The sequence below is a fragment of the Ranitomeya imitator genome, chromosome 9 (genome assembly GCF_032444005.1).
Source record: "Ranitomeya imitator isolate aRanImi1 chromosome 9, aRanImi1.pri, whole genome shotgun sequence".
Lineage (NCBI taxonomy): Eukaryota > Metazoa > Chordata > Amphibia > Anura > Dendrobatidae > Ranitomeya > Ranitomeya imitator.
Genome location: NC_091290.1, coordinates 91,314,963 through 91,341,272, shown reverse-complemented (window position 1 = coordinate 91,341,272; position 26,310 = coordinate 91,314,963). Strand labels below are relative to the sequence as shown.

At 44.5% G+C, this 26,310-nt stretch overlaps 1 protein-coding gene across 4 annotated transcripts in view; it reads right to left on the bottom strand.

The window, feature by feature from the left end:
- Positions 1-26,310, bottom strand: part of SPON1 (spondin 1) — a 1,002,740-nt gene that overhangs the window by 354,920 nt on the left and 621,510 nt on the right. The gene's annotated exons all lie outside the window — the stretch shown is intronic.

Below are 26,310 nucleotides of genomic sequence, written 5' to 3'. Positions count from 1 at the left end.
TTTTGCAATTCTGACCACTGTCACTTTATGAGGTTATAACTCTGGAACGCTTCAACGGATCCCGCTGATTCTGAGATTGTTTTTTTCGTGACATATTGTACTTCATGTTAGTGGTAACATTTCTTCGATATTACTTGCAATTATTTATAAAAAAAACGGAAATATGGCGAAAATTTTTAAAATTTTGCAATTTTCAAACTTTGTATTTTTATGCCCTTAAATCAGAGAGATATGTCACGAAAAATAGTTAATAAATAACATTTCCCACATGTCTACTTTACATCAGCACAATTTTGGAAACAAAATTTTTGTTTGTTAGGGAGTTATAAGGGTTAAAAGTTGACCAGCAATTTCTCATTTTTACAACACCATTTTTTTTTAGGGACCACATCACATTTGAAGTCATTTTGAGGGGTCTATATGATAGAAAATAATGAAGTGTGACACCATTCTAAAAACTACATCCCTCAAGGTTCTCAAAACCACATTCAAGAAGTTTATTAACCCTTTACGTGCTTCACAGGAACTGAAACAATGTGGAAGGAAAAAATGAACATTTAACTTTTTTTTGCAAACATCTTAATTCAGAACCATTTTTTTTATTTTCACAAGTGTAAAAACAGAAATGTAACCATAAATTTTGTTATGCAATTTTTCCTGAATACGCCAATACCCCATATGTAGGGGTAAACCACTTTTTGGGCGCACCGCAGAACTTAGAAGTGAAGGAGCGTCGTTTGACTTTTTCAATGCAGAATTGGCTGGAATTGAGATCGGACGCCATGTCACGTTTAGAGAGCCCCTGATGTGCCTAAACAGTGGAAACTCCCCACAAGTGACACCATTTTGGAAACTAGACCCCTTAAGGAACTTATCTAGATGTGTGGTGAGCACTTTGAACCCCCAAGTGCTTCACAGAAGTTTATAACGTAGAGCCGTGAAAATAAAAAATCGCTTTTGTTTACACAAAAATGATCTTTTCGCCCACAAATTCTTATTTTCACAAGGGTAACAGGAGAAATTAGACCACAAAAGTTGTTGTGCGATTTCTCCTGAATACGTCGATACCCCATATGTGAGGGTAAACCACTGTTTGGGCGCACCGCAGAGCTTGGAAGTGAAGGAGCGCCGTTTTACTTTTTCAATGTAGAATTGGCTGGAATTGAGATCGGACGCCATGTCGCGTTTGGAGAGCCCCTGATGTGCCTAAACAGTAGAAATCCCCCACAAGTGACCCCATTTTGGAAACTAGACCCCCCATGGAACTTATCTAGATGTGTGGTGAGAACCTTGAATGCCCACGTGCTTCACAGAAGTTTATAATGCAGAGCCGTGAAAATAAAAAATATTTTTTTTTCCACAAAAAAGATTTTTTAGCCCCCAAGTTTCTATTTTCACTAGGGTAACAAGAGAAATTGGACCCCAAAAGTTATTGTCCAATTTGTCCTGAGTATGCTGGTACCCCATATGTGGGGGTAAACCACTGTTTGGGCGCACGGCAGAGCTCGGAAGGAAGGAGCGCCATTTTGGAATGCAGACTTTGATAGAATGGTCTGCGGGTATTATGTTGCGTTTGCAGAGCCCCTGATGTACCTAACCAGTAGAAACCCTCCACAAGTGACCCCATTTTGGAAACTAGACCCCCAAAGGAACTTATCTAGATGTGTGGTGAGAACTTTGAATGCCCATGTGCTTCACAGAAGTTTAGAATGCAGAGTCGTGAAAATAAAAAATATTTTTTTTCCACAAAAAAGATATTGTAGCCCCCAAGTTTTTATTTTCACAAGGGTAACAGGAGAAATTGGACTGCAATAGTTGTTGTCCAATTTATCCCGAGTACGGTGATGCACCATATGTGGGGGTAAACCACTGTTTTGGCGCACGGCAGAGCTCGGAAGGGAAGGAGCGTCTTTTTGGAATGCAGACTTTGATAGAATGGTCTGTGGGCATTATGTTGCGATTGCAGAGCCCCTGATGTACCTAAACTGTAGTAACCCCCCACAAGTGACCCCATTTTGGAAACTAGACCCCCCAAGGAAGTTATCTAGATGTGTGGTGAGAACTTTGAATGCCCAAGTGCTTCACAGGAGTTTAGAATGCAGAGTCGTGAAAATAAAAAATATTTTTTTTTACAAAAAAGATATTGTAGCCCCCAAGTTTTTATTTTCACAAGGGTAACAAGAGAAATTGGACCCCAGAAGTTGTTGTCCAATTTATCCCGAGTACGCTGATGCCCCATATGTGGGGGTAACCCACTGTTTGGGCGCACGGCAGAGCTCAGAAGGGAGGGAGCACCATTTGACTTTTTGAGCGCAAAATTGGCTTTCGTGTTTGGAGACCCCCTGATGTACCTAAACAGTGGAAACCCCCCAATTCTAGCTCCAACCCTAACCCCAGCACACCCCTAACCCTAATCCCAACCTGATCCATAATCCTAATCACTAACCCTAACCATAATCACAACCCTTACCCCAAAACAACCCTAATGTCAACCCTAACCATAACCCTAATCAAAACCCTAAATCCAACACACCCCTAATCCTAATCTCAACCCTAACCTCAAACCTAACCCTAATCCCAATACACCCCTAATCACAACCCTAACCTTAACCCTAATCCCAAACCTAACCCTAATCCCAAGCGTAACCCTAATGCCAACCCTAACCCTAATACCAACCCTAATCCAAACCCTAACCCTAATCCCAGCTCTAACCCAAACTTTAGCCCCAACCCTAGCCCTAACTTTAACCCCAACCCTAACCCTAGCCCTAAGGCTACTTTCACACTTGCGTCGTTTGGCATTCCGTCGCAATCCGTCGTTTTGGACAAGAAACGGATCCTGCAAATGTGCCCGCAGGATGCGTTTTTTGCCCATAGACTTGTATTGCCGACGGATCGTGACGGATGGCCACACGTCGCGTCCGTCGTGCACTGGATTAGTTGTGTTTTGGCGGAGCGTCGGCACAAAAAAACATTCAATGAAACGTTTTTTTGTACGTCGCATCCGCCATTTCTGACCGCGCATGCGTGGCCGTAACTCCGCCCCCTCCTCCCCAGGACATAGATTGGGCAGCGGATGCGTTGAAAAACTACAGCTGCTGCCCACGTTGTGCACAATTTTCACAACGTGCGTCGGTATGTCGGGCCGACGCATTGCGACGGCCCCGTACCGACGTAAGTGTGAAAGAAGCCTAACCCTAAATTTAGCCCCAACCCTAACCCTAAATTTAGCCCCAACCCTAACCCTAAATTTAGCCCCAACCCTAGCCCTAACCCTAGCCCTAACCCTAGCCCTAACCCTACCCCTACCCCTAACCCTACCACTACCCCTACCCCTACCCCTAGCCCTAACCCTACCCCTAACCCTACCACTACCCCTACTCCTAACCCTACCCCTAACCCTACCCCTAACCCTACCCCTAACCCTAACCCTACCCCTACCCCTAACCCTACCCCTAACCCTACCCCTAACCCTAACCCTACCCCTGACCCTAATTTTAGCCCCAACTGCTGTTCTCCTGCCGGCCGGCAGATGGAGACAGATGGCGGGCGCACTGGGCATGCGTCCGCCATGTTCTTCTGCCGGCGGCCAGGAGGAGCAGCAAGAGGATCCAGGGACCTAGGTGAGTATGCTAGGGTCCCCGAATCCCCCTATTTCTCTGTCCTCTGATGTGCGATCACATCAGAGGACAGAGAATTACACTTTACTTTTTTTTTTTTTTTTTTTTGCGGTCGCCGGTAAACAGTTAATTACCGGCGATCGCAAAACAGGGGTCGGTAATACCAACCCCGATCATGCTCTTTGGGGTCTCTACCCCCGGCAGCCGAGACCCCAAAGATTCTCCCGGTGCCGGCCGGCGGGCGCACTGCGCATGCGCCCGCCATTTTGAAGATGGCGGCGCCCACCGGGAGACACGAGGAGCATCGGGGGAGCTAGGTGAGTATTGGGGGGCCACCTGCGACCCCTTTTCTCTGTCCTCCGATGTGCGATCACATCGGAGGACAGAGAAATTAAAAAGAGATCGCTTTTTTTTTTTTTTTGCGATCGCCGGTAAACGGTTAATTACCGGCGATTGCAAATGCGGGGTGGGTTAAAAACCCCCCGAATCATGTTCTCTGGGGTCTCGGCTACCCTCGGCAGCCGAGACCCCGGAGAAAATCGGCCTCTGGGGGGCGCTATGGACTTTTTCCACAGCGCCGTTAATTAACGGCGCTGTGGTTTAAGTACCCTTAGCGGCCGCCGTTAAAAGGCGTATCGGCGGTCGCTAAGGGGTTAAAGGGACACTGTCACCTGAATTTGGAGGGAACAATTTTCAACCATGGAGGCGGGGTTTTCGGGTGTTTGATTCACCCTTTCCTTACCCGCTGGCTGCATGCTGGCTGCAATATTGGATTGAAGTTCATTCTCTGTCCTCCGTAGTACATGCCTGCACAAGGAAAGATTGCCTTATGCAGGCGTGTACTATGGAGGACAGAGAATGAACTTCAATCCAATATTGTAGCCAGCATGCAGCCAGCGGGTAAGCAAAGGGTGAATCAAAAACCCCAAAACCCCGCCTCTATGGCTGAAGATTGTTCCCTCCAAATTCAGGTGACAGAGTCCCTTTAAGAGGCACATGGTATATTGGATGGATGTGTAGTTAACCCCTTCATGACCCAGCCTATTTTGACCTTAATGAACTGGCTGTTTTTTGCAATTCTGACCAGTGTCCCTTTATGAGGTAATAACTCAAGAACGCTTCAACAGATCCTAGCGGTTCTGAGATTGTTTTTTCGTGACATATTGGGCTTTATGTAAGTGGTAAATTTAGGTCAATAAATTCTGCGTTTATTTGTGATAAAAACGGAAATTTGGCGAAAATTTTGAAAATTTCGCAATTTTCACATTTGGAATTTTTATTCTGTTAAACTAGAGAGTTATATGACACAAAATAGTTAATAAATAACATTTCCCACATGTCTACTTTACATCAGCACAATTTTGGAAACAACATTTTTTTTTCCTAGGAAGTTATAAGGGTTAAAATTTGACCAGCGATTTCTCATTTTTACAACGAAATTTACAAAACCATTTTTTTAGGGACCACCTCACATTTGAAGTCAGTTTGAGGGGTCTATATGGCTAAAAATACCCAAAAGTGACACCATTCTAAAAACTGCACCCCTCAAGGTCCACAAAACCACATTCATGAAGTTTATTAACCCTTCAGGTGCTTCACAGCAGCAGAAGCAACATGGAAGGAAAAAATGAACATTTAACTTTTTAGTCACAAAAATGATCTTTTAGCAACAATTTTTTATTTTCCCAATGGTAAAAGGAGAAACTGAACCACGAAAGTTGTTGTCCAATTTGTCCTGAGTACGCTGATACCTCAAATGTGGGAATAAACCACTGTTTGGGCGCATGGCAGGGCTTGGAAGGGAAGGAGCGCTATTTGACTTTTTGAATGAAAAATTGGCTCCACTCTTTAGCGGACACCATGTCACGTTTGGAGAGCCCCCGTGTGCCTAAAAATTGGAGCTCCCCCACAAGTGACCCCATTTTGGAAATTAGACCCCCCAATGAACTTATCTAGATGCATATTGAGCACTTTAAACCCCCAGGTGATTCACAGAAGTTTATAAAGCAGAGCCATGAAAATAAAAAAAAATATTTTTCTTTCCTCAAAAATGATTTTTTTAGCCTGGAATTTTCTATTTTTCCAAGGGTAATAGGAGAAATTGGACCCCAAATGTTGTTGTCCAGATTGTCCTGAATACACTGATACCCCATATGTGGGGGTAAACCACTGTTTGGGCGCACGGCAGGGTTTGATAGGGAAGGCACACCATTTGGCTTTTTAAATGGAAAATTAGCTCCAATCATTAGCAGACACCATGTCACGTTTGGAGAGCCCCTGTGTGCCTAAACATTGGAGATCCCCCACAAATGACCCCATTTTGGAAACTAGACCCCCAAAGGAACTAATCTAGATGTGTGGTGAGAACTTTGAACCCCCAAGTGCTTCACAGAAGTTTATAACGCAGAGCCATGAAAATAAAAAAAAATTCTTTTCTCAAAAATGATTTTTTAGCCCGCAAATTTTCATTTTCCCAAGGGTAACAGGAGAAATTTTACCTCAGATTTCTCCTGAGTACGGTGATACCCAATATGTGGGGGTAAACCACTGTTTGGGGACATGCCGGGGCTCGGAAGTGAAGTAGTGACGTTTTGAAATGCAGACTTTGATGGAATGCTCTGTGGGCGTCACGTTGCGTTTGCAGAGCCCCTGATGTGCCTAAACAGTGGAAACTCCCCACAAGTGACCCCCAAGTGCTTCACAGACGTTTACAACGCAGAGCCATGAAAAAAAAAAAACATTTTTTTATTTTCACACGGGTAACAGGAGAAATTGGACCCCAGTAAATGTTGTACAGTTTGTCCTGAGTATGCTGGTACCCCGTATGTGGGGGTAAACCACTGTTTGGGCACACGTCGGGGTACGGAAGTGAGGGAGCACCATTTGACTTTTTGAATACAAGATTGACTGGAATCAATGGTGGCGCCATGTTGCGTTTGGAGACCCCTCAATTCTAACTCCAACACTAACCCCAACACACCCCTAACCCTAATCCCAACTGTAGCCATAACCCTAAACACAACCCTAACCACAACCCTAATTCCAACCCTAACCCTAAGGCTATGTGCCCACGTTGCAGATTCGTGTGAAATTTTTCAGCACCATTTTTGAAAAGTCCATGGGTAAAAGGCACTACGTTTTACCTGCGGATTTACCGTGGATTTCCAGTGTTTTTTTGTGCGGATTTCATCTGCGGATTCCTATTGAGGAACAGGTGTAAAATGCTGCGGAATCCGCACAAAGAATATCTCGCTGAGGATCTGTTTATACCAAGGAAGGTGACGGGCACAAGGGGGCATTCTTTGCGTCTGGAGGAGAGAAGGTTTTTCCACCAACATAGAAGAGGATTCTTTACTGTTAGGGCAGTGAGAATCTGGAATTGCTTGCCTAAGGAGGTGGTGATGGCGAACTCAGTCGAGGGGTTCAAGAGAGGCCTGGATGTCTTCCTGGAGCAGAACAATATTGTATCATACAATTAGGTTCTGTGGAAGGACGTAGATCTGGGGATTTATTATGATGGAATATAGGCTGAACTGGATGGACAAATGTCTTTTTTCGGCCTTACTAACTATGTTACTATGTTACTATGTAATTGACATGCTGCGGAAAATACAACACAGCGTTTCCGCGCTGTATTTTCCGCACCATGGGCACAGCGGATTTGGTTTTCCATAGGTTTACATGGTACTGTAAACCTGATGGAATACTGCTGCGAATCCGCAGCGGCCAATCCGCTGCGGATCCGCAGCCAAATCCGCACCGTGTGCACATAGCCTAATTTTAAAGGTATGTTTTAATAAAAGTACACGAATGTTGTTCAGGTAAAATTTGTATCATATATAATATATAAATATAATAAAATCAATTTTTTCTATAAAGACCCTGAGAACACCCAGTGCATTAGTGATGTAGTGAACCACTACCAAAAGTATACAAAAATCAAGCTCTTCCCATGGTAAAAAATCCAAAAACCAATCAGGACAAGGATATAATCATAAAATATAGTTTTATTAAATTCCACATATAAAAAATTACAAGAGAAAAAATGAAAAAATAAATAATTAATTATCAATATATATGCAACCAAATTATTACTACGTGCCCCAATACAACTGGCTATTTATAATCTAAATCACCATAAGGTCACTACTCACTCCTACCACCTATTGCTAATATCAAAAATATATATATTAAAAATTCTCAATTGAATAAAAAGTGAAAAAAAGTGCAATGTGCCTCAGTGCAATAACATACATGTAATGTAATGGGTATAATTGCAATAATTTGCAAGAAACAATAAGGTGCTGTTATAAAGAGTGTAAACACAGGACGGGTAGGTAGAAGCGAGAAGACACTTACTCTGATTATCTCATATGTACTCCACTGTGGGTAGCCAGGACATTTAGGGGCACCCCGACGCGCGTTTCGGACGCACTTGCTCCTTCGTCAGGGGGTGTTTTAAAGGTATGTGCACACACTGCGGAAAACGCTGCGGATCCGCAGCAGTTTCCCATGAGTTTACAGTTCAATGTAAACCTATGGGAAACAAAAATCGCTCTACACATGCTGCAGAAAAACTGCACGGAAACGCAGCGGTTTACATTCCGCAGCATGTCACTTCTTTCTGCGGATTCCACAGCGGTTTTACAACTGCTCCTATAGAAAATCGCACTTGCAAAACCGCAGTGAAATGCGCAGAAAAAACGCAGTAAATCCGCGATAATCCGCAGCGGTTTAGCACTGTGGATTTATCAAATCCGCTGCGGAAAAATCCGCAGAGAACCAGAATACGTGTGCACATACCGAAACCCTAACCCTAACCTTAGTGGAAAAAAAATATATATATATTTATTTTATTAGTGTCCCTACCTATGGGGGTGGCAAGGGGGGGGGGGGGGCATTTACTATTTTTTTTATTTTGATCACTGTGATAGGTTTTATCACAGTGATCAAAATGCACATTGGAACGAATCTGCCTGCCGGCAGATTCGGCGGGCGCACTGCGCATGCACCCGCCATTTTGGAAGATGGCGGGGCCCATGGAGAAGATGGACGGACCCCGGGAGGCTCGGTAAGTATGATGGTGGGGGGGTGGATCTGAGTGCGGGGGGGTGGATCGGAGCATGGGGGGTGGATTGGAGCACGGGTGGTGGATCGGAGTGCACGGGGGTTGGATTGGAACACGGGGGGAGCGGACAAGAGCACGGGGGGGGAGCGGACAGGAGGACAGAGGGGAGCGGAGCGGTGCACAGGACTGATCGGAGGACTGGGGGGGGGATCGGTGGTGGTGGGGGGGCAGACCAGTGTTTCCAGCCATGGCCGATGATATTGCAGCATCGGCCATGGCTGGATTGTAATATTTCACCAGTTTTAATAGGTGAAATATTACAAATCGCTCTGATTGGCAGTTTCACTTTCAACAGTCAATCAGAGTGATCGTAGCCAAGGGGGGGGGGGGGTGAAGCCACCCCATCCCTCCCCCCCCCCCCCCCCGGGCTGTACTATCACTCCCCCTGTCCCTGCAGATCGGGTGAAATTGGAGTTAACCCTTTCACCCGATCTGCAGGGACGCGATCATTCTGTGACACAGCATATGCGTCACAGGTCGGATTGGCACCGACTTTCATGACTCGTACGCTGTGTCACAGGTCAGAAAGGGGTTAATAAAAAAATAGTGTGACCAAAATACAAGGTGTTGTGTGACCAACAATGTGACCACAATACAAGGTGTTGTGTGACCAATAGTGTGACCACAATACAAGATGTTTTGAGACTAAGTGTGACCACAATACAAGGTGTTGTGTGACTAATGTGACCACAATACAAGGTGTTGTGTGACCAATAGTGTGACCACAATACAAGGTGTTGTGTGACCACAATACAAGGTCACACTGTTGGTCACACATCACCTTGTATTGTGGTTACACTATTGGTCACACAGACCAATAGTGTAACCATAATACAAGGTGATGTGTGACCAACAGTGTGACCACAAATCAAGGTGTTGTGAGACCAATAGTGTGACCACAATACAAGATGTTGTGAGACTAAGTGTGACCACAATACAAGGTGTTGTGTGACTAATGTGACCACAATACAAGGTGTTGTGTGACCAATAGTGTGACCACAATACAAGGTGTTGTGTGACCACAATACAAGGTCACACTGTTGGTCACACATCACCTTGTATTGTGGTTACACTATTGGTCACACAGACCAATAGTTGAACCATAATACAAGGTGATGTGTGACCAACAGTGTGACCACAAATCAAGGTGTTGTGAGACCAATACTGTGACCACAATACAAGGTGTTGTGTGACCAATAGTGTGACCACAATACAAGGTGTTGGGTGACTAATAGTGTGACCACAATACAAGGTATTGTGTTACCAATAGCGTGACCACAATACAACATGTTGTGTGACTAATAGCATGACCACAATACAAGGTGTTGTGTGACCATTAGTGTGACAACAATACAAGGTGTTGTGTGACCACTAGTGTGACCAAAGTAAAAGGTGTTGTGTGACCACAATACAAGGTGTTGTGTGACTAATAGTGTGACCACAATACAAGGTATTGTGTTACCAATAGCATGACCAAAATACAAGGTGTTGTGTGACTAATAGCATGACCACAATACAAGATGTTGTGTGACCAATAGTGTGACCAAAGTAAAAGGTGTTGTGTAAATACAAGGTGTTGTGTGACTAATAGTGTGACCACAATACAAAGTATTACGTTACCAATAGCGTGACCACAATACAAGGTGTTATGTGTCTAATAGCATGACCACAATACAAGGTGCTGTGTGACCACAAGGTGTTATGTGACCAATAGTGTAACCACAATGCAAAGTGTTGTGTGACCTATAGTGTGACCACAATACAAGGTGTTGTGGGACGAATAGTGTGACCACAATACAAGATATTGTGTGACCAATAGCGTGACCACAATACAAGGTGTTGTGTGACTAATAGCATGACCACAATACCAGGTGTTGTGTGACTAATAGTGTGACCACAACACAAGGTATTGTGTGGCCAATAGTGTGACCACAATTCAGGTATTGTGTGACCAACAGTGTGACCACAATACAAGATATTGTGTGACCAACAGTATGACAGCGATACAAGGTGTTGTGTTACTAATAGTGTGAACACAATACAAGGTGTTGTGTGACTAATAGTGTAACCACAATACAAGGTGTTGTGTGACCAATAGTGTGACCACAATACAAGGTGTTGTGTGACCAATAGTATAACCACAATACAAGGTGATGTGTGACCAACAGTGTGACCACAAATCAAGGTGTTGTGAGACCAATAGAGTGACCACAATACAAGGTGTTGTGTGGGCACAAGGTGTTGTGTGACCAATAGTGTAACCACACTACAAAGTGTTGTGTGACCAATAGTGTGAAAGCAATACAAGGTGTTGTGTGACTTTGTGACTACAATACAAGGTATTGTGACCAATAGTGTGACCACATTACAAGGTATTGTGTGACCAATAGTGTGACCACAATACAAGGTGTTGTGACTAATAGCATGACCACCATACAAGCTGTTGTGTGACTAATAGTATGACCACAATAAAAGGTGTTGTGTGACCACAATACAAGGTGTTGTGTTGCTAATAGTGTGAACACAATACAAGGTGTTGTGTGACTAATAGTGTAACCACAATACAAGGTGTTGTGTGACCAATAGTGTGACCACAATACAAGGTGTTGTGTGACCAATAGAGTAACCACAATACAAGGTGATGTGTGACCAACAGTGTGACCACAAATCAAGGTGTTGTGAGACCAATAGTGTGACCACAATATAAGGTGTTGTGTGGGCACAAGGTGTTGTGTGACCAATAGTGTAACCACACTACAAAGTGTTGTGTGACCGATAGTGTGATAACAATACAAGGTGTTGTGTGACAGTGTGACTACAATACAAGGTATTGTGTGACCAATAGTGTGACCACAATACAAGGTGTTGTGTGACTAATAACATGACCACCATACAAACTGTTGTGTGACTAATAGTGTGACTACAATACAAGGTGTTGTGTGGCTAATAGTGTGACCACAATAAAAGGTGTTGTGTGGCTAATAGTGTGACCACAATACAAGGTGTTGTGTGGCTAATAGTGTGACCACAATAAAAGGTGTTGTGTGACTAATAGTGTGACCACAATACAAGGTGTTGTGTGACTAATAGTGTGACCACAATACAAGGTGTTGTGTGACCATTAGTGTGACCACAATACAACGCGTTGTGTGACCAATAGTGTGACCACAATACAAGATGTTGTGAGACCAATAGTGTGACAACAATACAAGGCCTTGTGTGACCAATAGTGTGACCATAATACAAGGTGTTGTGAGACTAATAGTGTGACAACAATACAAGGCGTTGTGTGACCAGTAGTGTGACCACAATGCAAGGTGTTGTGTGACCACAGTACAAGGTGTTGTGTGAGCACAATACAAGGTGTTGTGTGACCAATAGTGTGACCACAATACAAGGTATTGTTACCAATAGCATGACCACAATACAAGGTGATGTGTCACTAATAGCATGACCACAATACAGGTGTTGTGTGACCAATAGTGTGACCACAATACAAGATATTGTGTGACCAATAATATGACCGCAATACAAGGTGTTGTGTGACCAATAGTGTGACCACAATACAAGGTGATGTGTGACTAATAGCATGACTACAATACAAGGTATTGTGTTACCAATAGCATGACCACAATACAAGGTGTTGTGTGACCACAATACAAGGTGTTTTGTGACCAATAGTGTAGCCCCAATACAAGGTGTTGTGTGACCAATAGTGTAACCACAATACAAAGTGTTGTGTGACAGCAATACAAGCTCAGGAAATATTGCAACATGTATTTCCAATCATCTATTAGAACGTTCTGAAAAATGTTTGGGTTACAATTATATAACACCAGCTAAGGCTGGTTTCAGATTTGCGTTTAAAAACACAGCGTTAAAAACGCAAACGCAAGTGGTGAAAAAACACATGTAAACGCGTGCAAACGCTGCGTTTTTTAGACGCATGCGTTTTTGTATGCGTTAAAAAAAACGCGGCATTTTAACGCGTTTACATGCGTTTTTTCCTGCGTTTGCGTTTTTGAAACACATGATGAGAAGTGTGTGACAGCTGCCAATCATCAAAATCAACAAGAAAACCCACTATAAATAGAAATAGCTAGGGTTATGGTTAGGGTTTGGATCCCTTTAGGGTTAGGGTTTGGATCCCTTTTTTACCTTGATGGTGGGAGGTTAGGGTTAGGGTTTGGATCCCTTTTTTACCTTGATGGTGGGAGGTTAGGGTTTGGATCCCTTTATTACCTTCATGGTGGGGGGTGTTATGAACTGGTGGTTTAGAACAACAATGGACCTGGTGGTTAAGAGCACAAAAAATGACCTGATAGTTACTAATAACATAGGACGAGCTTTGAGACGTGGGAACTCTGCTGACCGCAATCCCTAATCCTATCACACCACACTAGAAATAGCCGTGGAGCGCTCCTGACCAGTCCTAGGCGCCTCGGCACAGCCTAAAAAACTAGCTAGCCCTGAAGATAGAAAAATAAGCCTAACTTGCCTCAGAGAAATTCCCCAAAGGAAAAGGCAGCCCCCCACATATAATGACTGTGAGTAAAGATGAAAATACAAACACAGAGATGAAATCGATTTTAGCAAAGTGAGGCCCGACTTACTGAATAGACCGAGGATAGGAAAGATAGCTTTGTGGTCAGCACAAAAACCTACAAAAGACCACGCAGAGGGCGCAAAAAGACCCTCCGTACCGGCTAACGGTACGGAGGTGCTCCCTCTGCGTCCCAGAGCTTCCAGCAAGCAAGACAAACCAAAATAGCAAGCTGGACAGAAAAAATAGCAAACAAAGAAACACAAGCAGAACTTAGCTTATGCAGGGAAGACAGGTCACAAGAACGATCCCGGAGAGAGCAAGACCAATACTGGAACATTGACTGGAGTCAAGGAGCAAAGAACTAGGTGTTAAATAGAGCAGCACCTAACGACTTAACCTCGTCGCCTGTGGAAGGAAACTCAGAAGCCGCAGCCCCACTCATATCCACCAGAGGAAACCCATGGACAGAACCAGCCGAAGTACCACTCATGACCACAGGAGGGAGCTTGACCACAGAATTCACAACAGTACCCCCCCTTGAGGAGGGGTCACCGAACCCTCACCAGAGCCCCCAGGCCGACTAGGATGAGCCAAATGAAAGGCACGAACCAGATCGGCAGCATGAACATCAGAGGCAAAGACCCAGGAATTATCTTCCTGACCATAACCCTTCCACTTAACCAGGTACTGGAGTTTCCGTCTCGAAATACGAGAATCCAAAATCTTCTCCACCACATACTCCAACTCCCCCTCAACCAAAACCGGGGCAGGAGGATCAACGGATGGAACCACAGGTGCTACGTATCTCCGCAACAATGACCTATGGAATACATTATGGATGGAAAAAGAAGCTGGAAGGGTCAAACGAAACAACACAGGATTAAGAACCTCAGAAATCCTATACGGACCAATGAAACGAGGCTTAAACTTAGGAGAGGAAACTTTCATAGGAATATAACGAGACGACAACCAAACCAAATCCCCAACACGAAGTCGGGGACCCACACAGCGCCTGCGGTTAGCGAAACGTTGAGCCTTCTCCTGGAACAATGTCAAATTGTCCACTACATGAGTCCAAATCTGCTGCAACCTATCCACCACAGTATCCACACCAGGACAGTCCGAAGACTCAACCTGCCCTGAAGAGAAACGAGGATGGAAACCAGAATTGCAGAAAAACGGCGAAACCAAAGTAGCCGAGCTGGCCCGATTATTAAGGGCGAACTCAGCCAAAGGCAAAAAGGACACCCAATCATCCTGATCAGCAGAAACAAAGCATCTCAGATATGTTTCCAAAGTCTGATTGGTTCGTTCAGTTTGGCCGTTTGTCTGAGGATGGAAAGCCGAGGAAAAAGACAAATCAATGCCCATCCTAGCACAAAAGGCTCGCCAAAACCTCGAAACAAACTGGGAACCTCTGTCCGAAACGATGTTCTCAGGAAAGCAATGTAAACGAACCACATGCTGGAAAAACAATGGCACCAAATCAGAGGAGGAAGGCAATTTAGACAAGGGTACCAAATGGACCATCTTAGAGAAGCGATCACAAACCACCCAAATGACCGACATCTTTTGAGAGACAGGGAGATCCAAAATAAAATCCATAGAGATATGCGTCCAGGGCCTCTTCGGGACCGGCAAGGGCAAAAGCAACCGACTGGCACGAGAACAGCAGGGCTTAGCCCGAGCACAAGTCCCACAGGACTGCACAAACGAACGCACATCCCGCGACAGAGACGGCCACCAAAAGGATCTAGCCACCAAATCTCTGGTACCAAAGATTCCAGGATGACCAGCCAACACCGAACAATGAACCTCAGAGATAACTCTACTCGTCCATTTATCAGGGACAAACAGTTTCTCCGCTGGGCAACGGTCAGGTCTATTAGCCTGAAATTTTTGCAGCACCCGCCGCAAATCAGGGGAGATGGCAGACAAAATTACCCCCTCTTTAAGAATACCCGCCGGCTCAGGCATACCCGGAGAGTCGGGCACAAAACTCCTAGACAGGGCATCCGCCTTCACATTCTTAGAGCCCGGAAGGTACGAAACCACAAAGTCAAAACGGGAGAAAAACAGCGACCAACGAGCCTGTCTAGGATTCAAACGTTTGGCAGACTCGAGATAAGTCAAATTCTTGTGATCAGTCAAGACCACCACGCGATGCTTAGCTCCTTCAAGCCAATGACGCCACTCCTCGAATGCCCACTTCATGGCCAGCAACTATCGATTGCCAACATCATAATTACGCTCAGCAGGCGAAAACTTCCTGGAAAAGAAGGCACATGGTTTCATCACCGAGCCATCAGAACTTCTTTGCGACAAAACAGCCCCTGCTCCAATCTCAGAAGCATCAACCTTGACCTGAAACGGGAGCGAAACATCTGGCTGGCACAACACAGGGGCAGAAGAGAAACAACGCTTCAACTCCTGAAAAGCTTCCACAGCAGCAGAAGACCAATTGACCACATCAGCACCCTTCTTGGTTAAATCAGTCAACGGTTTAGCAATACTAGAAAAATTATTGATGAAGCGACGATAAAAATTAGCAAAGCCCAGGAACTTTTGCAGACTCTTCAGAGATGTCGGCTGAGTCCAATCATAAATGGCCTGAACTTTAACAGGGTCCATCTTGATAATAGAAGGGGAAAAAATGAAACCCAAAAATGAAACCTTCTGAACACCAAAGAGACACTTTGACCCCTTCACAAACAAAGAATTCGCACGCAGGACCTGGAACATCATTCTAACCTGCTTCACGTGAGACTCCCAATCATCCAAGAAGACCAAAATATCATCCAAGTATACAATCAGGAATTTATCCAGGTACTCTCGGAAGATGTCATGCATAAAGGACTGAAATACTGATGGAGCATTGGAAAGCCCGGATGGCATAACCAGGTACTCAAAATGGCCCTCGGGCGTATTAAATGCTGTTTTCCATTCATCGCCCTGTTTAATACGCACAAGATTATACGCACCACGAAGATCTATCTTGGTGAACCAACTAGCCCCCTTAATCCGAGCAAACAAATCAGACAGCAGCGGCAAGGGGTACTGAAATTTGACTGTGATTTTATTAAGAAGGCGGTAATCAATACAAGGTCTCAACGAACCATCCGTCTTGGCCACAAAAAAGAACCCCGCTCCCAATGGCGACGGCGATGGGCGAATATGACCCTTCTCCAAGGATTCCTTTACATAACTCCGCATAGCGGCGTGCTCAGGCACAGACAAAATGAACAGTCGACCTTTAGGAAACTTACTACCAGGAATCAAATCGATAGCACAATCGCAATCCCTATGCGAAGGTAGGGCACTGGATTTGGGCTCATCAAATACATCCCGGTAATCCGACATGAACTCTGGGACCTCAGAAGGGGTGGATGATGAAATAGACAGAAATGGAACATCACCATGTACCCCCTGACAACCCCAGCTGGACACAGACATAGATTTCCAATCCAATACTGGGTTATGGACCTGTAGCCATGGCAACCCCAACACGACCACATCATGCAGATTATGCAACACCAAAAAGTGAATATCCTCCTGATGTGCAGGAGCCATGCACATGGTCAGTTGGGTCCAGTACTGAGGCTTATTCTTGGCCAAAGGCGTAGCATCAATTCCTCTCAATGGAATAGGATACTGCAAGGGCTCCAAGAAAAACCCACAGCGCCTAGCAAACTCCAAGTCCATCAAATTCAGGGCAGCGCCTGAATCCACAAATGCCATGACAGAATAGGATGACAAAGAGCAGATCAAAGTAACGGACAAAAGAAATTTCGACTGTACCGTACCAATGGTGGCAGACCTAGCGAAACGCTTGGTGCGCTTAGGACAATCGGAGATAGCATGAGTGGAATCACCACAGTAAAAACACAGCCCATTCCGACGTCTGTGTTCTTGCCGTTCAGCTCTGGTCAAAGTCCTATCACATTGCATAGGCTCAGGTTTATGCTCAGATAATACCGCCAAATGGTGCACAGTTTTACGCTCACGTAAGCGTCAATCGATCTGAATGGCCAAAGACATAGACTCATTCAGACCAGCAGGCATAGGAAATCCCACCATGACATCCTTAAGGGCTTCAGAGAGACCCTTTCTGAAAATTGCTGCCAGAACACATTCATTCCATTGAGTGAGCACAGACCACTTCCTAAACTTCTGACAATATATCTCTACCTCATCCTGACCCTGGCACAGAGCCAGCAAGATTTTCTCTGCCTGATCCACTGAATTTGGTTCACCATAAAGTAATCCGAGCGCCAGAAAAAACGCATCAATATCACGCAATGCCGGATCTCCTGGTGCAAGGGAAAATGCCCAGTCTTGAGGGTCACCACGCAACAAGGAAATAATGATCTTTACTTGTTGAACTGGGTCACCAGAGGAGCGGGGTTTCAAAGCCAGAAACAGTTTACAATTATTTTTGAAATTCAGAAACTTAGCTCTATCTCCAGAAAATAAATCAGGAATAGGAATTCTAGGTTCTAACATAGGATTCTGAACCACAAAGTCTTGAATATTTTGTACTCTTGCAGTGAGATGATCCACACAAGAAGACAGACCTTTAATGTCCATCACTATACCTGTGTCCTGAACCACCCAAATGTCTAGGGGAAAAGAAAGACAAATCACAGTGCAAAGAAAAAAAAATGGTCTCAGAACTTCTCCTTTCCCTCTATTGAGAAGCATTAGTACTTTGGGCCTCCAGTACTGTTATGAACTGGTGGTTTAGAACAACAATGGACCTGGTGGTTAAGAGCACACAAAATGACCTGATAGTTACTAATAACATAGGACGAGCTCTGAGACGTGGGAACTCTGCTGACCGCAATCCCTAATCCTATCACACCACACTAGAAATAGCCGTGGAGCGCTCCTGACCAGTCCTAGGCACCTCGGCACAGCCTAAGAAACTAGCTAGCCCTGAAGATAGAAAAATAAGCCTAACTTGCCTCAGAGAAATTCCCCAAAGGAAAAGGCAGCCCCCCACATATAATGACTGTGAGTAAAGATGAAAATACAAACACAGAGATGAAATAGATTTTAGCAAAGTGAGGCCCGACTTACTGAATAGACCGAGGATAGGAAAGATAGCTTTGCGGTCAGCACAAAAACCTACAAAAGACCACGCAGAGGGCGCAAAAAGACCCTCCGTACCGGCTAACGGTACGGAGGTGCTCCCTCTGCGTCCCAGAGCTTCCAGCAAGCAAGACAAACAAAAATAGCAAGCTGGACAGAAAAAATAGCAAACAAAGAAACACAAGCAGAACTTAGCTTATGCAGGGAAGACAGGTCACAAGAACGATCCCGGAGAGAGCAAGACCAATACTGGAACATTGACTGGAGGCAAGGAGCAAAGAACTAGGTGGAGTTAAATAGAGCAGCACCTAACAACTTAACCTCGTCACCTGTGGAAGGAAACTCAGAAGCCGCAGCCCCACTCATATCCACCAGAGGAAACCCATGGACAGAACCAGCCGAAGTACCACTCATGACCACAGGAGGGAGCTTGACCACAGAATTCACAACAGGGGGGTTTGGGTTAGGGTTTGGATCCCGTTAGGGATACGGTTAGGGTTTGGATCCCTTTAGGGTTAGGGCTTGGATCCCTTTAGGGTTAGGGTTAGGGTTTGGATCCCTTTAGGGTTAGGGTTAGGGTTTGGATCCCGTTAGGGTTAGGATCACTTTAGGGTTAGGGTTTGGATCCCTTTAGGGTTAGGGTTTGGATCCCTTTAGGGTTAGGGTTTGATCCCTTTATCACCTTGATGGTGGGGGGTGGCTTATCAGTGTGTAGACTTGTTTTTTCTATGGAAACGCATGCGTTTAACCCCTTAGTGACAGAGCCAATTTGGTACTTAATGACCGGGCCAATTTTTGCAATTCTGACCACTGTCACTTTATGAGGTTATAACTCTGGAACGCTTCAATGGATCCCGCTGATTCTGAGATTGTTTTTTCGTGACATATTGTACTTCATGTTATTGGTAACATTTCTTCGATATTACTTGCGATTATTTATGAAAAAAACGGAAATATGGCGAAAATTTTTAACATTTTGCAATTTTCAAACTTTGTATTTTTATGTCCTTAAATCAGAGAGATATGTCACGAAAAATAGTTAATAAATAACATTTCCCACATGTCTATTTTACATCAGCACAATTTTGGAAACAAAATTTTTTTTTGTTAGGGAGTTATAAGGGTTAAAAGTTGACCAGAAATTTCTCATTTTTACAACACCATTTTTTTTCAGGGACCACATCAGATTTGAAGTCATTTTGTGGGGTCTATATGATAGAAAATAATGAAGTGTGACACCATTCTAAAAACTACACCCCTCAAGGTTCTCAAAACCACATTCAAGAAGTTTATTAACCCTTTACGTGCTTCACAGGAACTGAAAAAATTTGGAAGGAAAAAATGAACATTTAACCTTTTTTTTGCAAACATCTTAATTCAGAACTATTTTTTTTATTTTCACAAGTGTAAAAACAGAAATGTAACCATAAATTTTGTTATGCAATTTCTCCTGAATACGCCAATACCCCATATGTGGGGGTAAACCACTTTTTGGGCGCACCGCAGAACTTAGAAGTGAAGGAGCGCCGTTTGACTTTTTCAATGCAGAATTGGCTGGAATTGAGATCGGACACCATGTCACGTTTAGAGAGTCCCTGATGTGCCTAAACAGTGGAAAACCCCCACAAGTGACACCATTTTGAAAACTAGACCCCTTAAGGAACTTATCTAGATGTATGGTGAGCACTTTGAACCCCCAAGTGCTTCACAGAAGTTTATAACGTAGAGCCGTGAAAATAAAAAATCGCTTTTGTTTACACAAAAATGATCTTTTCGCCCACAAATTTTTATTTTCACAAGGGTAACAGGAGAAATTAGACCACAAACGTTGTTGTGCAATTTCTCCTGAGTACGCTGATACCCAATATGTGGGGGTAAACCACTGTTTGGGCGCACCGCAGAGCTTGGAAGAGAAGGAGTGCCGTTTTACTTTTTCAATGTAGAATTGGCTGGAATTGAGATTGGACGCCATGTCGCGTTTGGAGAGCCCCTGATGTGCCTAAACAGTAGAAATCCCCCAGAAGTGACCCCATTTTGGAAACTAGACCCCTTAAGGAACTTATCTAGATGTGTGGTGAGCACTTTGAACCCCCATGTGCTTCACAGAAGTTTATAATGTAGAGCCGTGAAAAAAAAAATCACATTTTTTCTACAAAAATGATCTTTTTGCCCGCAAATTTTTATTTTCACAAGGGTATCAGGAGAAATTAGACCACAAAAGTTGTTGTGCAATTTCTCCTGAGTACGCTGATACCCAATATGTGGGGGTAAATCACTGTTTGGGTGCACCGCAGAGCTTGGAAGAGAAGGAGTGCCGTTTTACTTTTTCAATGTAGAATTGGCTGGAATTGAGATTGGACTCCATGTCGCGTTTGGAGAGCCCCTGATGTGCCTAAACAGTAGAAATCCCCCACAAGTGACCCCATTTTGGAAACTAGACCCCCCATGGAACTTATCTAGATGTGTGGTGAGAACTTTGAATGCCCAAGTGCTTCACAGAAGTTTAGAATGCAGAGTCGTGAACATAAAAAATATTTTTTTTCCACAAAAAAGATATTGTAGCCCCCAAGTTTTTATTTTTACAAGGGTAACAAGAGAAATTGGACCCCAAAATTTGTTGTCCAATTTGTCCTGAGTATGCTGGTACCCCATATGTGGGGGTAAACCACTGTTTGGGCGTACGGCAGAGCTCGGAAGGAAGGAGCGCCGTTTTGGAATGCAGATTTTGATAGAATGGTCTGCGGGCATTATGTTGCGTTTGCAGAGCCCCTGATGTACCTAACCAGTAGAAACCCTCCACAAGTGACCCCATTTTGGAAACTAGACCCCCCAAGGAACTTATCTAGATGTGTGGTGAGAACTTTGAATGCCCAAATGCTTCACAGAAGTTTAGAATGCAGAGTCGTGAAAATAAAAAAAAAAAATTTTCTACAAAAAAGATATTGTAGCCCCCAAGTTTTTATTTTCACAAGGGTAAACAGGAGAAATTGGACTGCAATAGTTGTTGCAAAATTTATCCCGAGTACGCTGATGCACCATATGTGGGGGTAAACCACTGTTTGGGCGCACGGCAGAGCTCGGAAGGGAAGGAGCGCCTTTTTGGAATGCAGACTTTGATAGAATGGTCTGTGGGCATTATGTTGCGATTGCAGAGCCCCTGATGTGCCTAAACTGTAGTAACCCCCCACAAGTGACCACATTTTGGAAACTAGACCCCCCAAGGAACTTATCTAGATGTGTGGTGAGAACTTTGAATGCCCAAGTGCTTCACAGAAGTTTAGAATGCAGAGTCGTGAAAATAAAAAATATTTTTTTTTCACAAAAAGATATTGTAGCCCCCAAGTTTTTATTTTCACAAGGGTAACAGGAGAAATTGGACCACTAAAGTTGTTGTACAATTTATCCTGAGTATGCTGATGCCCCATATGTGGGGGTAAGCCACTATTTGGGTGCATGGCAGAGCTCGGAAGGGAAGGAGTGCCTTTTTGGAATGCAGACTTTGATAGAATGGTCTGCGGGCATTATGTTGCGTTTGCAGAGCCCCTGATGTACCTAACCAGTAGAAACCCTCCACAAGTGACCCCATTTTGGAAACTAGACCCCCCAAGGAACTTATCTAGATGTGTGGTGAGAACTTTGAATGCCCAAATGCTTCACAGAAGTTTAGAATGCAGAGTCGTGAAAATAAAAAATATTTTTTTTTCCACAAAAAAGATATTGTAGCCCCCAAGTTTTTATTTTCACAAGGGTAACAGGAGAAATTGGACTGCAATAGTTGTTGCACAATTTATCCCGAGTACGCTGATGCACCATATGTGGGGGTAAACCACTGTTTGGGTGCACGGCAGAGCTCGGGAGGGAAGGAGCGCCTTTTTGGAATGCAGACTTTGATAGAATGGTCTGTGGGCATTATGTTGCGATTGCAGAGCCCCTGATCTTTCTAAACTGTAGTAACCCCCCACAAGTGACCGAATTTGGGAAACTAGACCCCCCAAGGAACTTATCTAGATGTGTGGTGAGAACTTTGAATGCCCAAGTGCTTCACAGAAGTTTAGAATGCAGAGTCGTGAAAATAAAAAATATATTTTTTTTCACAAAAAGATATTGTAGCCCCCAAGTTTTTATTTTCACAAGGGTAACAGGAGAAATTGGACCACTAAAGTTGTTGTACAATTTATCCTGAGTATGCTGATGCCCCATATGTGGGGGTAAGCCACTGTTTGGGCGCACGGCAGAGCTCGGAAGGGAAGCAGCGCCTTTTTGGAATGCAGACTTTGATAGAATGGTCTGCGGGCATTATGTTGCGTTTGCAGAGCCCCTGATGTACCTAACCAGTAGAAACCCTCCACAAGTGACCCCATTTTGGAAAATAGACCCCCCAAGGAACTTATCTAGATGTGTGGTGAGAACTTTGAATGCCCAAATGCTTCACAGAAGTTTACAATGCAGAGTCGTGAAAATAAAAAATATTTTTTTTTCCACAAAAAAGATATTGCAGCCCCCAAGTTTTTATTTTCACAAGGGTAACAGGAGAAATTGGACTGCAATAGTTGTTGCACAATTTATCCCGAGTACGCTGATGCACCATATGTGGGGGTAAACCTCTGTTTGGGCGCACGGCAGAGTTCGGGAGGGAAGGAGCGCTTTTTTGGAATGCAGACTTTGATAGAATGGTCTGTGGGCATTATGTTGCGATTGCAGAGCCCCTGATGTACCTAAACTGTAGTAACCCCCCACAAGTGACCGCATTTTGGAAACTAGACCCCCCAAGGAACTTATCTAGATGTGTGGTGAGAACTTTGAATGCCCAAGTGCTTCACAGAAGTTTAGAATGCAGAGTCGTGAAAATAAAAAATATTTTTTTTTTCACAAAAAGATATTGTAGCCCCCAAGTTTTTATTTTCACAAGGGTAACAGGAGAAATTGGACCACTAAAGTTGTTGTACAATTTATCCTGAGTATGCTAATGCCCCATATGTGGGGGTAAACCACTGTTTGGGCGCACAGCAGAGCTCGGGAGGGAAGGAGCGCCTTTTTGGAATGCAGACTTTGATAGAATGGTCTGTGGGCATTATGTTGCGATTGCAGAGCCCCTGATGTACCTAAACTGTAGTAACCCCCCACAAGTGACCCCATTTTGGAAACTAGACCCCCCAAGGAACTTATCTAGATGTGTGGTGAGCACTTTGAATGCCCAAGTGCTTCACAGAAGTTTAGAATACAGAGTCGTAAAAATAAAAAATATTTTTTCACAAAAAAGATATTGTAGCCCCCAAGTTTTTATTTTCACAAGGGTAACAGGAGAAATTGAACCACTAAAGTTGTTGTACAATTTATCCTGAGTATGCTGATGCCCCATATGTGGGTGTGTAAACCACTGTTTGGGCGCACGGCAGAGTTCGGAAGGGAAGGAGAGCCGTTTTGGAATGCAGACTTAGATAGAATGGTCTGTGGGCGTTATGTTGCGTTTGCAGAGCCCCTGATGTACCTAAACAGTAGTAACCCCCCACAAGTGACCCTGTTTTGGAATCTAGACCCCCCAAGGAACTTATATAGATGTGTGGTGAGAACTTTGAATGCCTAAGTGATTCACAGAAGTTTATAGTGCAGAGTCATAAAAAAATATATATATTTTTCCACAAAAAAGATTTTGGAGCCCCCAAGTTTTTATTTTCACAAGGGTAACAAGAGAAATTGGACCCCAGAAGTTGTTGTTCAATTTATCCCGAGTATGCTGATGCCAAATATGTGGGGGTAACCCACTGTTTGGGCGCACGGCAGAGCTCAGAAGGGAGGGAGCACCGTTTGACTTTTTGAGCGCAAAATTGGCTGTCATGTTTGGAGACCTCCTGATGTACCTAAACAGTGGAAAACCCCCAATTCTACCTCCAACCCAACTTCAACACACCCCTAACCCTAATCCCAACCCGATCCATAATCCTAATCACTAACCCTAACCATAATCACAACCCTTACCCCAAAACAACCCTAATGTCAACCCTAACCATAACCCTAATCAAAACCCTAAATCCAACACACCCCTAATCCTAATCTCAACCCTAACCTCAAACCTAACCCTAATCCCAATACACCCCTAATCACAACCCTAACCTTAACCCTAATCCCAAACCTAACCCTAATCCCAAGTGTAACTCTAATGCCAACCCTAACCTTAATACTAACCCTAATCCAAACCCTAACCCTAATCCCAACTCTAACCCTAACTTTAGCCCCAACCCTAGCCCTAAGGCTACTTTCACACTTGCGTCGTTTGGCATCCGTCGCAATCCGTCATTTTGGACAAGAAACGGATCCTGCAAATGTGCCCGCAGGATGCGTTTTTTGCCCATAGACTTGTATTGCCGACGGATCGTGACGGATGGCCACACGTCGCGTCTGTAGTGCACTGGATCAGTGTTTTGGCGGACCATCAGCACAAAAAAACGTTCAATGTAATGTTTTTTTGTATGTCGCATCCGCCATTTCTGACCGCGCATGCGTGGCCGTAACTCCGCCCCCTCCTCCCCAGGACATAGATTGGGCAGCGGATGCGTTGAAAAACTACATCCGCTGCCCACGTTGTGCACAATTTTCACAACGTGCGTCGGTATGTCGGGCCGATGCATTGCGATGGCCCCGTACCGACGTAAGTGTGAAAGAAGCCTAACCCTAAATTTAGCGCCAACCCTAACTCTAAATTTAGCCCAAACCCTAACCCTAAATTTAGCCCTAACCCTAACCCTAGCCCTAACCCTACCCCTAGCCCTACCCCTAACCCTAGCCCTAACCCTAACCCTACCCCTAACCCTAGCCCTAACCCTAGCCCTAACCCTAGCCCTAACCCTACCCCTAACCCTACCCCTAACCCTAGCCCTACCCCTAACCCTAGCCCTACCCCTAGCCCTACCCCTAACCCTACCCCTACCCCTACACTCTGTTATCCATTTATAATGATGTAGTCACTATTTACAGCAGCATCTAAGGGGTTAAACAGATTTGGATGATGGAAACACTGATTGTGGCTGATGCAGCAAGTTGTCAGCTATAGTGTACAGCCAACAGCTGCTGGATTGTCACCTGTATGGGGATGCCATTCTCTTATATCTCAGGTCAGTTAAAAGACGTATTGGCTGTCATTAAGGGTTAAAGAGAGGGTGAGGTATTCTATTAGAGGCTGAGGTTTTCTGCTGCCCTGTGGCAAGCAAAGGCCTGTCAATAGCATCCAGGTCTACAAATACACTATAGCTTATCAGACCTCAATAGAGGTGGGTATCTGATAGTCTACCTGTCAATCTTACACTGAAAGAGTATGTAGTAAAGGTACCTTCACACTGAACGATATCGATAGCGATCCGTGACGTTGCAGCGTCCTGGCTAGCGATATCGTTGAGTTTGACACGCAGCAGCGATCAGGATCCTGCTGTGCCATCGTTGGTCGGCGCAGAAAGTCCAGAACTTTATTTCGTCGCTGGACTCCCGCAGACATCGCTGAATCGGCGTGTGTGACGCCGATTCAGCGATGTCTTCACTGGTAACTAGGGTAAACATCGGGTTACTAGGCGCAGGGCCGCGCTTAACAACCCGATGTTTACCCTGGTTACCAGCGTAAACGTAAAAAAAAAACACTACATACTTACATTCCGGTGTCTGTCCCCCGGCGCTGTGCTTCTCTGCACTGCGTAAGCACTGACCGGAAACAGAGCACAGCGATGACATTACCGCTGTGCTTTCCGGCTGGCGCTCACAGTCAGTGCAGAGAAGCACAGCGCCGTGGGACAGACACCGAAATGTAAGTATGTACTGTTTTTTTTTTTTTTACGTTTATGCTGGTAACCAGGGTAAACATTGGGTTACTAAGCGCGGCCCTGCGCTTAGTAACCCGATGTTTACCCTGGTTATCAGGGGACTTCGCATAGTTGGTCGCT